Source organism: Eutrigla gurnardus, assembly GCF_963514095.1.
Source record: "Eutrigla gurnardus genome assembly, chromosome: 21".
Classification (NCBI taxonomy): domain Eukaryota; kingdom Metazoa; phylum Chordata; class Actinopteri; order Perciformes; family Triglidae; genus Eutrigla; species Eutrigla gurnardus.
Window position 1 is genome coordinate 15,040,247 of NC_139932.1, and position 14,485 is coordinate 15,054,731.

The 14,485-nt window shown below is 41.3% G+C and overlaps 1 protein-coding gene across 2 annotated transcripts in view; it reads right to left on the reverse strand.

Annotated features, from left to right (window-relative positions):
- LOC311032100 (chemokine-like protein TAFA-5) overlaps positions 1-14,485 on the reverse strand; it is a 116,167-nt gene that overhangs the window by 14,338 nt on the left and 87,344 nt on the right. The gene's annotated exons all lie outside the window — the stretch shown is intronic.

The following is a 14,485-nucleotide window of genomic DNA, read 5'->3' on the forward strand; positions in this document are numbered from 1 at the left end:
GACTTCAGCCTTGTTGCAAAAGCATTCAAACCGATCAATAGGAGCTGCTAGTGCAAACCCTATGACAATACGTCTGACTGCTACTTTTGAATGCTACCACTTGTATTTGGACAACCTAAATATCTGGCTTACATGCATTGTGATTGTTGAGCATTTGTGCAAAGGAATAAACTCTTTGATTCTGCAAATATGAGATCAAATCCTCATATAAGCACCATATCTGAAATCATTAGATGAAGACATAGCGCAATGCACGCAACTATGACAAACATCACCAAGTGATATTAAGAGTACGGCAAACTTCACCAAATCTACCAAAAAAGACATTTACATTAAACCTGTAAATGACTCCATTAACAGCCAGAATGAAGGCACAAAGCAAAATATGAAAAAACAATCCTCTGAATCCTATGAAAACCTCTTGCCACTTCCAAAACATTAAAAGGTATCATGTGGAGATTTCATTGTATACAAACATTAGTTTTCTAAACAAATATTTTTGCTCTATGTAAACTCTAAAAAAATAATGACTGCTGGGAGGGAAAGACAAAAAGAAAAAAAAGTATATTTAAGGGTCATTATGTGCGTGGTGTAATGAGGTGCTTTCTGGTGTAATGAGAAACTCTTAAAGATAAGGCGTCTAATCGTGGCCATGTGTGTCCTCGGGTTGGCTCATATTCATAAGAATAAAAACACATGACCACGACGGTATGTAAATCAGAAAGACAGATGAACTGAGAGAGAGCGCGGGAGGATGAAGACAAAGTAAAGAGAACAAGCATATCTAGATAACATTATTGACCATTACAGAATATGGGCAAGATAAAGGAAGACAGATACATACATTTATGCTTATATTCCTATGCATTTATGGATGGGGAAATAGCAATTCTTTAATGGATAACAGTGAATCCCAGAATGAATTATAGTGCCTACATATATCATATCTTTGCTAGGACATTCATGACATGCTGACTCTCTCAAAAGCATATAGGAATTGTATTTGGTTCCATATCTATAAATTTGCTCTTAAAAGGCACCTTCAGCCGCTGTCATAACCTTCTATGTGGATCATCAGTATGCACAGTACCCAGTACTAATATCTGGTCAATATAAACAATATCTATATATCAACCAAACCATGAAATGTGTACAACATCTCGAACACTACTTAACTAAATATTTAAAGTACTACAAACGCTGTGTCAGCACAGTACAGAGTGAGCTTGAAATTGACACCAATGTGAAGCATTATTATTGTTGAGTGCATTTTGCTGACATGCAACTGGAGGTTGAATTACCCGCCTCAGGGTTAGCCGCGCAAAAAACAATTTAAAACATGTGTGATTTGAATTTTTCACTTCAGGGGCAAAGTTACATGTGCGGAACAATGCCATTTTGGATGGATAAAAATCGGAAAACTAAGTGTTGTCAGCAATATTTATTTTCATTCTAGATCAGCCCCGTTAGACAATTTAGACATTGCACCCCCATTCCTGAGGGGTATATTTTATTTATTTATTTCGATATTTCAAAAGTTATTGCTGTGGACTTTCTAAATATGCAGAGATGCCAAGCATGTGTCTGTCCTGAATGTGAGCCCTTATTTGGTCCTTTGGATTATAGTGTTTGTTAACACCAATCCAGTTTCTATCCTAAGGACGATGCTTCAAGACGAAACGGTACCTTTAAACTTCCTGCACTTACACCTTTATAACATCGGAATCGGAGAGCTGTGTCGATAATGTCTGAGACCGTTCCGCACCAACGAAAGTGCTGCTTTGAAAAGTGTCCCTACTTCGTTGAGCTATTGGCTGAGGCCGGCACGGTTTCAAAATGAATGCTTTGGAATAAAGATTGTCTATAACTTTGGGCCATAATTCCCATTTGAACAATTGAGTTGCACCTCTCTCTAACCACGCACTCAATTGTGGACATTCTAAAAAACAATAAAACAAACATTTGCCATCGGATGTAATTAGGCAACATGTTCTAGAAACTAGTTTATGTAAAGCGCACCCTTAACACCTTTCTCTTACTAGCTACAGGTGTTCCTCAGGGATGCATTCTATTCCCCCTGCTTTTGTCCATACAAATAACTGCTGTGCGTTAAAAGAGCAGTGATCTTGCCTTCATGCTGTATGCTGATGATATTATCCTGGAAGCAAGAAGGGCAAACAGAACCTCCAACTTGCATGACAATCAGCCTACCTTTAAAAGGTCTAAGAAGGCTTTAAAAGCAGAGTAATTAAAGCGTTTTGGTGGGAAATCAATTGTGGAGTAAATGGAAAACATGATACGGTAAGATCACAATCAAGCAAATACAACAATAGTAGGTGAACTGAAACAGGCTACAACTGCAGCACCAATCTAAGATAAAAAAGCATGTTTTTCAGTGACACCACCCTTCCTCTGAATTGGCATTCCAGATGCCGTCTTCATGCCAAACACTCTAAGGCATCCTTTATTCCATTCACGGTGACTATTTTCAACACGCCTTTAAGTACTTCCACCAAACACCCACACACGCTATGATTCCTCGAGCCCTCATCTTGTCCTTTTTTAAAGGACCCCTTTTATCTTTTTAACAATTGTATCACATATTTATTTATTATTTTAAATGTACCTTTTGTGCAGTTTGTCCTGATGCCTTGTGTGAAGCATGCCCATGGCAAAAAAAAAAAAACAATTTCCATTTTATGTAAATGTAAAGAACAAGAAATCGTTCTGAATGCATCTACAGCAGCTGCACCTCAGCAGCAGTAAGTGTGTAGTGTAGGGAAGATGATGTAAAGCCGGCTTTGTAAATGGAAAATGGAAGCAAGAGAGCAGAGGAGAAAATTAGAGGACATATTGAAAACACACCATTCGTCGAGGTGAAAGGAGAAACTTGTCAGCTGTAATAGCCTGAGATTTGTCAGTGTTCAAGTTTTTTCTTCTTCCTTTCTTTTCCTTATTTAATCTATTACTGTGAATGTATCACATTGTCAGCAAGGTCACAGATAATTCAAGCGGTTTTGTTTCACTTCTTAATTACCATCCAGTGGGGTGACCCTCAGCTAATGAAGATGTAGAGTGGCATCAGGTAAATAATAGTAGTGAGGAAGTGAATGATGTTATGTGCGTGTGCTCCTTTCTGCATGTGTGTTAGAAATCTCTGAAACAGCTCAATCCTTGACGCATCAGTCTTTTAGTGACCATTCGTCTGCTATGGTCCGTACCTACTATGACTACAACTATTTCTACATTTATATGTTCTACATTCGCAAACCTGAAAATAAAGAATCATCAGTTTGCTGTGGTGGAGACCTAATGAGCATAATTGTGTCACATGACACAACAACTTAAAGCTACTCCTTTATTTTTATATATCGCTAATGGATCAAATGATATGGGCAGTGTGAAAGGTGTTATTTGTTCCAGTCAGAGTGCAGTGCACCCAGGAGGTGAAATACCTGTTTTGTTTTTGTATTTTTAGATTGCGAACGTTACCATTATGCTTCCGTCCTAGACCTCTTGACATTCTCTCTCACCACAGGCAGCTGTTTTCAGCGACAAAGCTCTGACACGGTACGTGACCTGCCCAGCTTAAAACAGCAGGCAGAAAAGTTAGCAACAGATGGTGAAGCAAAAGATATCTCCCTCAGGTGATGGTGGAGACCAAAACAGAGGCAAAAGAGAGTCATTGTTGTACTCAATGCTTCATACGTTCAGTCAAACAAAAGAGTCAAAATCCAAGTTAATTTCTCCAAATATTTCTGCAGTGTAATCTACTTTTTTGCTATCCATCTGTATCCCTAGTATTTCCCAAACACTCATTTCAACCAAATCATTGCAAAATCATACAGATAAATATGGATAAAACAGCTTAATGCTCATTATGTTTATTGTGGCATTGTGGGGGTTTAATATTCAGCTGGGGTGGTTCTTAGATCAAGCTCAGATCCAATTTTCTACAACAAACCAAAAACCAAAGAATTGGCACGCAGAATATTGTGAAAACAAGTTATTAGCTCTTCATATATCAATGATATGTTTATTTACATTGCTTTGGACATTGTAGCCAGATAGTGTGATTGAAAAAAAAATTGCTAACAGGCGACTGGTCCAATTCCTGTGATTTATTTAATCAGAAACCGTAAAGACAACATAAGACACAGTCCCTCTCTGTCACATTTGGATCCGCGCCACTAGCTAAACTCATCTCCCAGCAACATCTCCCCACAGCGACACGATCTGTTACCATCCGACCGTATCGCCGCCGTGCCTGTGTGAGGGCAGCGGCTTGTGTTGAAACTTAGAAGAGTCAAGGTTGAAGTGAAAAAAAAGAAAAAGAAAAAACATCCCTTAAAACATTCGCCCACACGGCCGAGCAGGGCGTGGACGGAAATAAAACGCAACATACACTCACGGGTCTGATGCTATGTGTACGGAAAAGGTATCAGCCGAGGGTTTCATCAGCAGGAGATAAGGAGTGGAGAGGGAGAGAGAACATTATTACACCCTCCATGGGACACTTATCTTCCCACCAAATGGTAGATCACACTCATGTCAACAGCCAGCATCTTGGCCTAATAAATTCTGTCTAATGCCATGCCAAGCCCGAGATGGCGGGAGGAAGATGTGTGTGTGTGTGCGTGAGAGAGATGGTGCAGGCAGGAAGATAGTTAGAAAGCAAGACAAGAAAGACAGAAAGTAGACCCAAAGACAGATCCGATCTGGTGTAATAAACGCAGTGCAGCACTTTTCGAGAGATGGCGCTACGATAAGGAGATGTGCTGAGATAATTACAAACTGTACAGATCAGATACGACCTCGGCAGGTAGCAGAATCAGCAGAGTGTCAGGGGGCGCTACATATGGTTGGACGACACATTTAACAACACATGAATGTGAATAAAAAGGTGTGCAGTTATTCCTTGACTTGTTTATTTCCGTCATCCTTACAGCGCCGTGTTTTGTGCCACAGTAGTTGGAGGCGGTGCAACAACACTCTGTATGCCTGTGTGCGATTCCGTGCAGAGGACTGAGCTGCTGTCTGACAGAAGCAAATCAACATCACTCCTGATTCCCTTCAATGAGCTGGGTGCAAAATGGAGCTCTTACACACACACACACACACACACACACAAACCCTAATGCACATTAGCATTCATATGCCTTTTCCCTTCCGCTGTTTGTCAATTGGCTGCCCTTTTCTGCCCACCTCCGCCTCTCTAATGCATCGACGTGTTGCTCCGGCCTCCCCGTGCCCTGTAATGGCCGGCAAAATAGCCTTTTAACAAATTCACTGTGTCTTCATTTCACAAACGAGTACTTGTACAAAAAAAAAAAGAAGCATTCTTGCCCTCTTCTTGCGGCTGCTTTGTATTCTGCATGGCACTTCATTTAAATTGGTGGGGAAATACGCAGCAGAAACGCTACACGCATGTGGAACATAATCTCTCGTCATGTCAGGCAACAAAGTCGAACAAAAGACGGCTTGAGAAAGCCCGACCGAGTGTCGTTAAGACTCCGAGATTTTGCTTTCATCGCGGAAATCTTCTCCCATGTCTCCTTTTATAGCGGATCCATCCGGATAATTAACCGCACGTTCTGGGCGTTCCCTGAACCTGAATCAAGCCTGGCAGGAATTAGGAGGAGGCTCAAGAGGAATGTGAGTGGAAGAATACCCAAATGCAAAAAAAAGAATAAATCCCTGCACTTTGTAATTAGCCACCAGCTCTCTATCCTCTCTCCTCTCAGCTCGTTTTCCCCCTATCTTTCCCTCACAACACTGTTTTCTCCTTCTGCCCTCTATTTCTACTCTTCCCCTCTTCATCACACCTCTTCTGCAGTGTCTCTCTTTTTTCCTGCCCATGCTCGTTCCTTTCCAGTCTATTGCCTCGCCTGATTTTCATAAGATTATTCCACCCGTTTGGCGGCCTTGATGAGTATCCGCACACTAAGAGCTGTCAAGCCCTCCTTTAAAAAAAAAAAAAAAAAGACGAAAAAAAGCCTGAGGTTTTTTTTTTTTTGGGTGAATTGAATTTGTGTCCCAAATAGCTCCTCGGCACTCATGAAACTTTAAGAGGCAGAAATAATGAGATAGCATGCTGACTGACATTTCCAGACCTCGGCCCTGCGTCGCTGCGTACGCCTGTGTGGGTGTCTCCACTTTGGTGTGTGCACAAGAGAGAGTCACCTAATAATCTTTCACCACCATGAATATAACATCTATGGTAATGAGTGCGTCAGAGTACATGTAATGTGACTCAAGTATGCTATTTTTAAAGCTTTGATAATTCAAACATTGTGAATAAATCAATAAATAGGGAGACAGAGGCTTTAAATCTTCCCAACTGAATGGTCTTTAATGGGAAACGACAGTAATGCTTTACAACTGGGTTCACTTTTTAGACACGCCTGAAATTAGAGTTCTGTTTTGAAATTAAAGTTTAAATCTACAACACATTATTGCTCTCTATCTGTATATCTCTTTAATGCCCATCCCCCTGACTTTGTTCCTTCCATCCTTAAATATAAATACTAGAAGAGTTTGCTTCATTCCAACATGATAAATGTTTGAGTATAGTTCCTCCAAATTCATTAAAAGGAAAACTGTAGTCTTGCTTGTTGAGAGTTAGATGAGGAGATCGTTCCTATGTTGTCTATGAGCGTAGCTTTACATAAAGGCTGGAAACAGGGAAGCCTGTTAGCAGCTAGCCTGTCCGAAGCTCACTCATTAACAATTTGCATCTCATTTGTTTCCGTTTCAAGTCTTTGTGCTAAGCTAGCCGGCTGCTAGTCCCAGTTTGGTTTTGACTGTCCAGACATGAGTGGTATCAATCGTAGTCTTTGCAAAGAAGGGGATTGTCAACTGTTGCTCTATAAATCAGCCTTTAATGCAACATCTTATTGGCAACTTTGCCCAAAATCTGGGCCTGTTTATGTACAATCCAACACTGCAGAAATCCTTCCCTATTCCTCAGGATCAGGATATATTTACTCAACTTTGAGTAACACACTGTAAATACTAATGTTGATTGCAACCATCAATATTCCTTTACTTAAATTTTCCCCACAAAATTATTACGTGGTAAATGTGTTTTTCCATATTTTCAAATTTCACTTATGTAAAAATGTAAATGTACTTAATAACAAATATTACAATTTTAAAATGTCAAGTACAACAACAATATGAATTATATAAAATATGATAATTGGATAATGAAAAAGCCGAAAATACGGCCATATTTTGTTCCCCCGTGTAGCAAACTCTCCACTGACGTTCAGTTGCCACATTGCTGCTTCCTGCAACATCCTCCTTCTTCTGCGTATACTATATATGCTAGGTGTTATTGTGGTGCATAACTGGCAGGTTGCGTTGCATGCCATTGCTCTGGGCTTGTTTTTCTCCTGTGTGTGTGTGTGTGTGTGTGTGTGTGTGTGTGTGTGTGTGTGTGTACAGGCCACCAGGTACTGCTGATATCGTTCACTCGCAGATGTGCTCTGACATTTCCTCACAGCTGAACGCCAACAGCAACCCCTGATTTGTGGACGAACGCACACGCGCTCGCACATGCGTCCGCCAGACACAAACACACAAAGGAAGGTGAGCCCGAAGGCACCGCGAGCCAGAGGAGGAAATGTCAGAGCGAACAGGAGTCTGTGGAGAAAAAGATCCTTTTTACACCAGTGTCTACAGAGACGCCAGTACATCAGCGGCGGATGGTAAGCCCCTGACACCTGGAAGCAGAAACACAAATCTACCTGCTCTAAACTCCCATACAGAAAAAAAAGATTTGCATTACATGTGATATTTAAAATCATGTGATGCTGGTTCAGTGATTAACAGATTAAATGGAAGTTTCTGAGGGATCAGAAACCCACATAGCTCACCAAGGTGTTTATTCATGTGTAAAAAAAAGAAGAAGAAATAACGAAGCCCAAAAATGACCTTTTTTTCTTAAGAATTCTGCCAAAATTGATAAAAGTAAAAGAGACACACATGAGGATGCCAAGGCTTATTCAGTCACAAGTAGGCAGAGTAGAACTACCCTAAAATAAACGTGCACTCTCTGTGCCCTCATGTGCAGCAAAATGCAAGTGAATACACAACGTTGCAGCAAATATGCATAAAACAGACATTCATACATGACTCACTCTTTTAAGGAACTAAATCCATCCACAATTTAAGTTGAACAGAGGTTATTTTTCTTTTTTAAGAGAAATTCCTCCAAAAAAACATATGTACTGTCATTAAAAGACAATATGCAAGTGAAACTGGAGCAGGTGTACAGTATGTGTGAAAATGGAGGTTATATGTATTTGTAAATATGTACTATTTGGGGTTTAAATCAGCTGAAATAGGCTTGTGTCAAGGTGTTTTACCAGCGTAAATGGAGAGTTGAGTGCCTCTACAAAAGACAAGGTTGCTTCACGTGATTGCAAAACTAAAAGTGAACACTTCAGCTCCTTTATTGTATCTCAACCTCGTGGAGACACTCTGCCTCGTGTGATGTGCCAAGACTGAAGTGCTGCCTGACAGGGGCGACTTAAAATAAGCGAGGAGGGGGAAAAAAAAAAAAAGAAGAAAGGTGTTTGCTTATACCGCCATTATCAGCAGCCGAGTGAACAACTCGTAAACAACGCAAAGTGACAAATGGACATGCACGACGGCGGCGATAGCGTGACGCTGTAATGATGGGTTGCGATGACAGTTGGTGATCGTGATGTGGCCGACGGTAATGAAGGTGACTACGTTGAAGTTGATGATGAATGACACGGTGACATACTTAGATTAAAGTAGAACAATGCCTCTGGGCTGCGGACGGAAATAAACACACTTATGTAATTAGTTCCTATAGTATGCCGTCTGTCAACCGCTCGTGTGTGTGTGCTGACGTGTGAGTAAAGTGTGTGTGTTAATGTAAGCTCCTGGATGCACGTGAGCGTCTGCTAATAAAGAGTTTGTACAGCTGGTGGAGGGTCCGGACCCCTCAAGACGCCCCCCTTTCTCCGTCCCCGGATGTTGATGATTCTTGTCTATTTAGCCTTATTGACCTCTACATCCAAACTAATCCGCCTTAAATTATGCATAACCTTTTACTTGGCAGAGCTCCCCATAAATCTGTTTATTCCCTGCTTGCTCCCTTACAAAGCCTGCTAAACAAATTCCATTAAGCAAAACAGCAGTACAGCATGAATGATAATTCAACTCGGTACAGTCCCCAAAGCAGATAAGAGCGTAATCATTGCTGTTATGTGTAAGGCAGCTTATTATTATTATTATAAAAAAAACAAAAAAGGTTTGGCTTGAATCTGGTTAGCACTTATTATTATCAGGTCATTTGGTTTTTTGGTGAATACTCAGCAGTGAACACATCACAAAGAAAACTAACTAAATCTTTAAAAAGTTATTGGGTTGAGGAGGGGGTTTAGATAAATCACAGCACTGAGTTGGTACAATCTGCATCAGGATTAATTACCAAAGCAGCAACGCAAAAACAATCGAAGGTGGCGTACTCTAATTAAAACCTTAACAAAATGATAACTATTCCAACACCTTTCATCTTGACTGTTTTCCCCCCCGTCTTTTGGTTCACCCTCATATACATAAAGATCTAAGTCCCCCTTACACAACTGATATATTGGTTCTATAGCTAATTAACTCCGGTGGGATTAATAAAGCCCTGAGTCAGATCTGTTGTCTTCTGGATGTGGCAACGCACCACCGTGTAGCTTTGGTTCGCTATTTGATCCTTTTAAAACATAAAATCACGCAGGAAGAGGCTGAAAATTCAGATGAAAAAAAGTTTAAAGACCCTTCTATAACCTCTACAAAGGTCAAGCTACGCTCCCTTCAGTGAAAAAGAATGCAAACTTGCACTTTATGAAGCATCTCCTGAGTAATACATTCCCATAAATGTATACTATGCAGGATTAATCTTATAATCCTTCTTAATCATCACTTATGACCCACTCAAAGTGTGTCCATGCATCTGTATCTACAGAGAGCTGGCCCTTTAAATGCTGTGTTCACTGACAGTAAGGGGCGGTCACTGCGTAGTACACCTTTAAGGTTCATAACTTAAAGGATCTGAATACTTCCGTCCCTGATAACTACGAAATCAGTCTTTAAATCGCTGCCAAGTCTCAGCTAAATTTCCAAAAAAGAGATCAAATATAACATATTCATAGAACATATCTATTATAGATAATCCCAAAAAGACATTTAATGTTTTTAACTCTGCCTGAAGTTTATGGTATCACAGTTGCCTTCAGGTTGGGTTCTTATTTTTTATTTGCCACCAGCTAAGAATTCATTGACTATTCAGCCGCTGCTGCATTCGTATGGTAATTTAATTTAATAATTAGAGAAAAAGCAAAAATGAAATAGTAATGGAATATGTGATGTTTTGAGTCAAAACACTTCCCCGCTTTAGATAATTACTTTGATTAGAATAAAAGAAGCTCAGGCACACAATAATCAGCTTGATTTTGAAAAATAACAGGGGGCAGCGTGGAATCTAAATGTTATCAGGAAATTGGCCGAACAGAAACTCATCATGCAGAAGTGTGGAAAAAAAGTGGTACTGTTAGTTTGCTAAGTTTTAATAGAATTTTGGCATTAAAGTACTTCTTTTACACCATAAACCACTGATTTCTTACATAGAACATGTCTTTTCCTTAAATGTTACATATTGTTAAGGAACAGATGCTCCATTTAAATCACTCATTTAGTATTTTCAAAAAGGACCATAAATTATATTAAATTATCCCTAACTGACTGGGTTGAACAAAAGCACGGCACATGAGGTGTTGTTGTTCGATTTTTAAATGCCGCCTCCGAGTGCGCTTCCCCCCCCCACGATTCATTTCATTTTTAAAGGTCCCTTTTCTTCCTCTAATCATCATCATAAATACTTTTCAAAACGACACATTTTCTTCTCCTCCCGTTTCCCCGTTGTTCATTTCCTGTGAAAGATGCTAGCATGGAAAATAAGAATGCGAAACAGCAGCTTTTTACGAGCCGTGTCACTTTAAAAGTTGAGATTAAACATCGCGCAACGTAGAAACACCCCTAAAAAATGGTGTATTGACTCGAGCACATCCAGGTGTCCTTCAGGTGTGCATTTCAAAAAGGATAAACGCTCCAAATATATCCATCCTGGTACTCTACCTCTCTCCATTAAGTGTGAGCGATAACGGCGCCCCAGCTGTGCTTCCTGCCGCCGCCGCCGCTCTGAGAACAGAGAGAGGTTGAGCTGACCCCCCCCCCCCCAGCGGTCTTGACCCAGTTAGACGGCTATGTGACTGATAACCGATGCAGCGGCCGTCAGACGAGCTTTATTGAGACAATAAATGAGCCGGGACTCCAGTTTCACCGCGAGGAACATTAGTTATGTATTTAGAGTACTGCACCCATCCTCCTCGCCATCCTTCGCTGATGTCATTTCCTCCCAACCACTCGAGTCGACCGGCATCAGGAAGCAATCTAGTTCTCACGCCTACACGGTTCCTCCTCCCCCGCACCCTCGTCTTCACTCACTTGCCAGAAAAGTGCTGAGTTTACAGATCACAATCTGGCCAATCTGCCTTTACTGTTGATTCTATCTTTTGTCTTTCTGCTCAATCCGTCCAAGTTTAGATTAACTTCTGAACTTTTCTTACTTCCGATTTGATGCATTTCTTTCCATGTCGTTGTCTTTGTGCTGCATTATTGCTTGTTTGGTGCAAAAAAGCAAAAATGCATTCACAGTACCTTTGAGCCAGGCACTCTACCACATCGCTCCATATAATACCATATTGAGACATGCAAATGAGCTATGTAGCGTGTGTGTGTGTGTGTGTGTGTGTGTCTCAGGAGAACACAAAAACAAGTCTATTTCACAGTCTCCTTTAAAATGGCCAATAAAGTAATCTTCTTTGCAGGAGCCCATTGATCGTAATGAACGGCGTGATGAAGAATAGGCCGATGATTACGAGGCTTATGAATTATTTCACACCCGCAGACATCGCGCAATACACCAATAACTATCATAATTAGACGCGCTCGACACACAAATAGTGTTGTCTTAGAAATACATTTCACAAACAAAATCCCTCCCTCGGTAAGTGTGTGTGTTTCTTCTTATATGTGTGTGTGTGGATGGTGTATTCGTAACCTAACCTTGACATTTCCGAGGATCGTCGAGGATCGGTAGCAAAGGTCAGGGAAACAATAACCTCCAGCTGGTTGTGAGGCTCGTGACAGGAAGTCTGTCGATCGTCTGACACCTTTAACAGTGTAACGTCCATCAACATCTATCAAAACGCCGTGTTCGTACGCAACAGACAGGCGAGACGTCTTTCCTTGTATTCACTGAAAATGGCAAAAAGGGTGAAAACTGTCTATTTGATTTCTGAGGACGAGGTGCGATTTTCTACAGTAGCCACAAAGTGCTGCCACTCTTCTTTCTTTTCTATCAGAATCGCCTTTGTTTGTCATATTTACGGAAGGAGTCGAGGGTTTGGAGTGCTTGACATAACAACCGGGCTTCACGTGGAGTCCTGGAGTGGGCGTTCTGCGGCCCGGAGAGCTGTCAGTTAGCGGCTGGCGGGCCGATGGTAAACCTTCGGAGACCCGGCCATTATGAGGTCCATCAAGCGGCGGGCATTGTGCACCCCGGATTGTAAACAACAAATCGATAGGCTCATTTGTCATTTGGTTTGGAAGGAAACAAGTTTTTTTTTTTTTGGGAGGGGGGGGATCCACTTTTCCAATCCAAATGAACCGATCAATCTCGGCTCTCTCCTGGGGCCTTTGGAGCGAGCGAAAAAAATAAATAAAAAAAACTCTTGTCTCCCTTTTTTCCTCACTCATTTCTTTCCCCCGTGTCTTATCTCCTTTCCTTGCTCATCTCTTTTTTCCGCCGTCACTAATATTCGCCTCTCCGTCTCCGTGTTTGTCTCCTCTCTCCACGATGCCACCCACGTTGCTTTCCCACGATGCATCTGTAATTCAGAGGAGGTGGAGGAGAAATAGTGGAGAGGGTTCCACTGTTCCGCACTGATGGTATTTTGTGTTTAAGTGGGGCGGTGTGGGGGGGGGGGCAGAATGTTCCTGCCAGAGTGCTGCTGATGCTGAACGGGACTGGCAGGTGGATTATACCTTGTACCACTTTGTCCCTGGACAAATTTAAAGGCGGCCCAACAACTCGGCGCCATGGGAGACCGTCAGGTACAAGGGAAGGCCCGGTCTTTTCTTTCTCTTCCCTCCTTCTGTTCCGATCCAACTTTTATCACAACTTCTGAGGTGGATACCGTTTCCCTTTTACTCTCAAACCACACACTTTGTGTTTACAGAAACGTCTATTTCCAGGTACGGAACGTTCACTTTACTAGTTTGTAAAAATAAACGAGGCTTCCCTCTCGACTCTGTTCGGAGCAGCTGCTTAGCCGTCGTTAAGAGCTTGTGAGCGACGAGGTGGAGTAGCAGCGCGTGAACCTGATAGCGGTGTGCAAAGATAAGCCAGAATACTTTTATTGCTCTTCAGACACAACAAGTACTACTGAACTACTACAGTATAGTGAGATGGAAAAGATTCCTGTGATTTAAATGTGTGCCTGGGGATATTTTTGAACAGGTGAAAGGGAAGTTAAATTTATAATCATTAATAATTTCTCGCAACCAAACCCCGACTGTAGCACGTGTAGTATTTTTAATTACTAAATGTCTCACACAGAGTACTGCTCTTCTTTCCCTTAATGAGCTGCAATGTGTTTGATTTAAGTGCATTTATTTTCTTATCATAAGATGAATGAATACATTACATGTCGACCACATTTCTACGATGCTTTTCCCTTCAATAATTCTCTATTAATTAAAACATCCGAATGTAACTCAGTGCTATTTTTTGAATATACACATCTTCTGTATATAAGATTTAATTTAAAATGGAAAACTATCAAATAACTGGTTCTTTTGACACACACTCATGCACACACACACACACACACACACACACACACACACAAATTTGGAAATTCTATTATTGCAAAAAGTCGGTCCCTGAATGGGAAGCAGAAGTTCTTTTGGGATAAAAGATGGCTTCAAATGCTTGATTAAATACACGACAACTCAACAGCAAAGGAGGATTTATCACTCTCACCGGTGTGTGTGTGTGTGTGTGTGCTGGCTTGTATGCAAACCAACAGCTGTGTGCACCAGAACAAAACATTTTTTGCCCCGTTCATCCTCGCATTCACACACAAACAGACACACACACACACACACACACGCACACACACACACACACACACACACACACACACACACACACACACACACACACACACACACACACACACACACACACCTCTATGTGTAAGTCTGGCCTCTGGTGGCCTGCTCCCTGTGGGCTGTGTTACTCTCTACATTGACTCTGTCATGTCTCAGGAGATGATCTCGTCTCCCACAGGAATCACACTTTTATATACCTACATACCCGCATACCTACAAT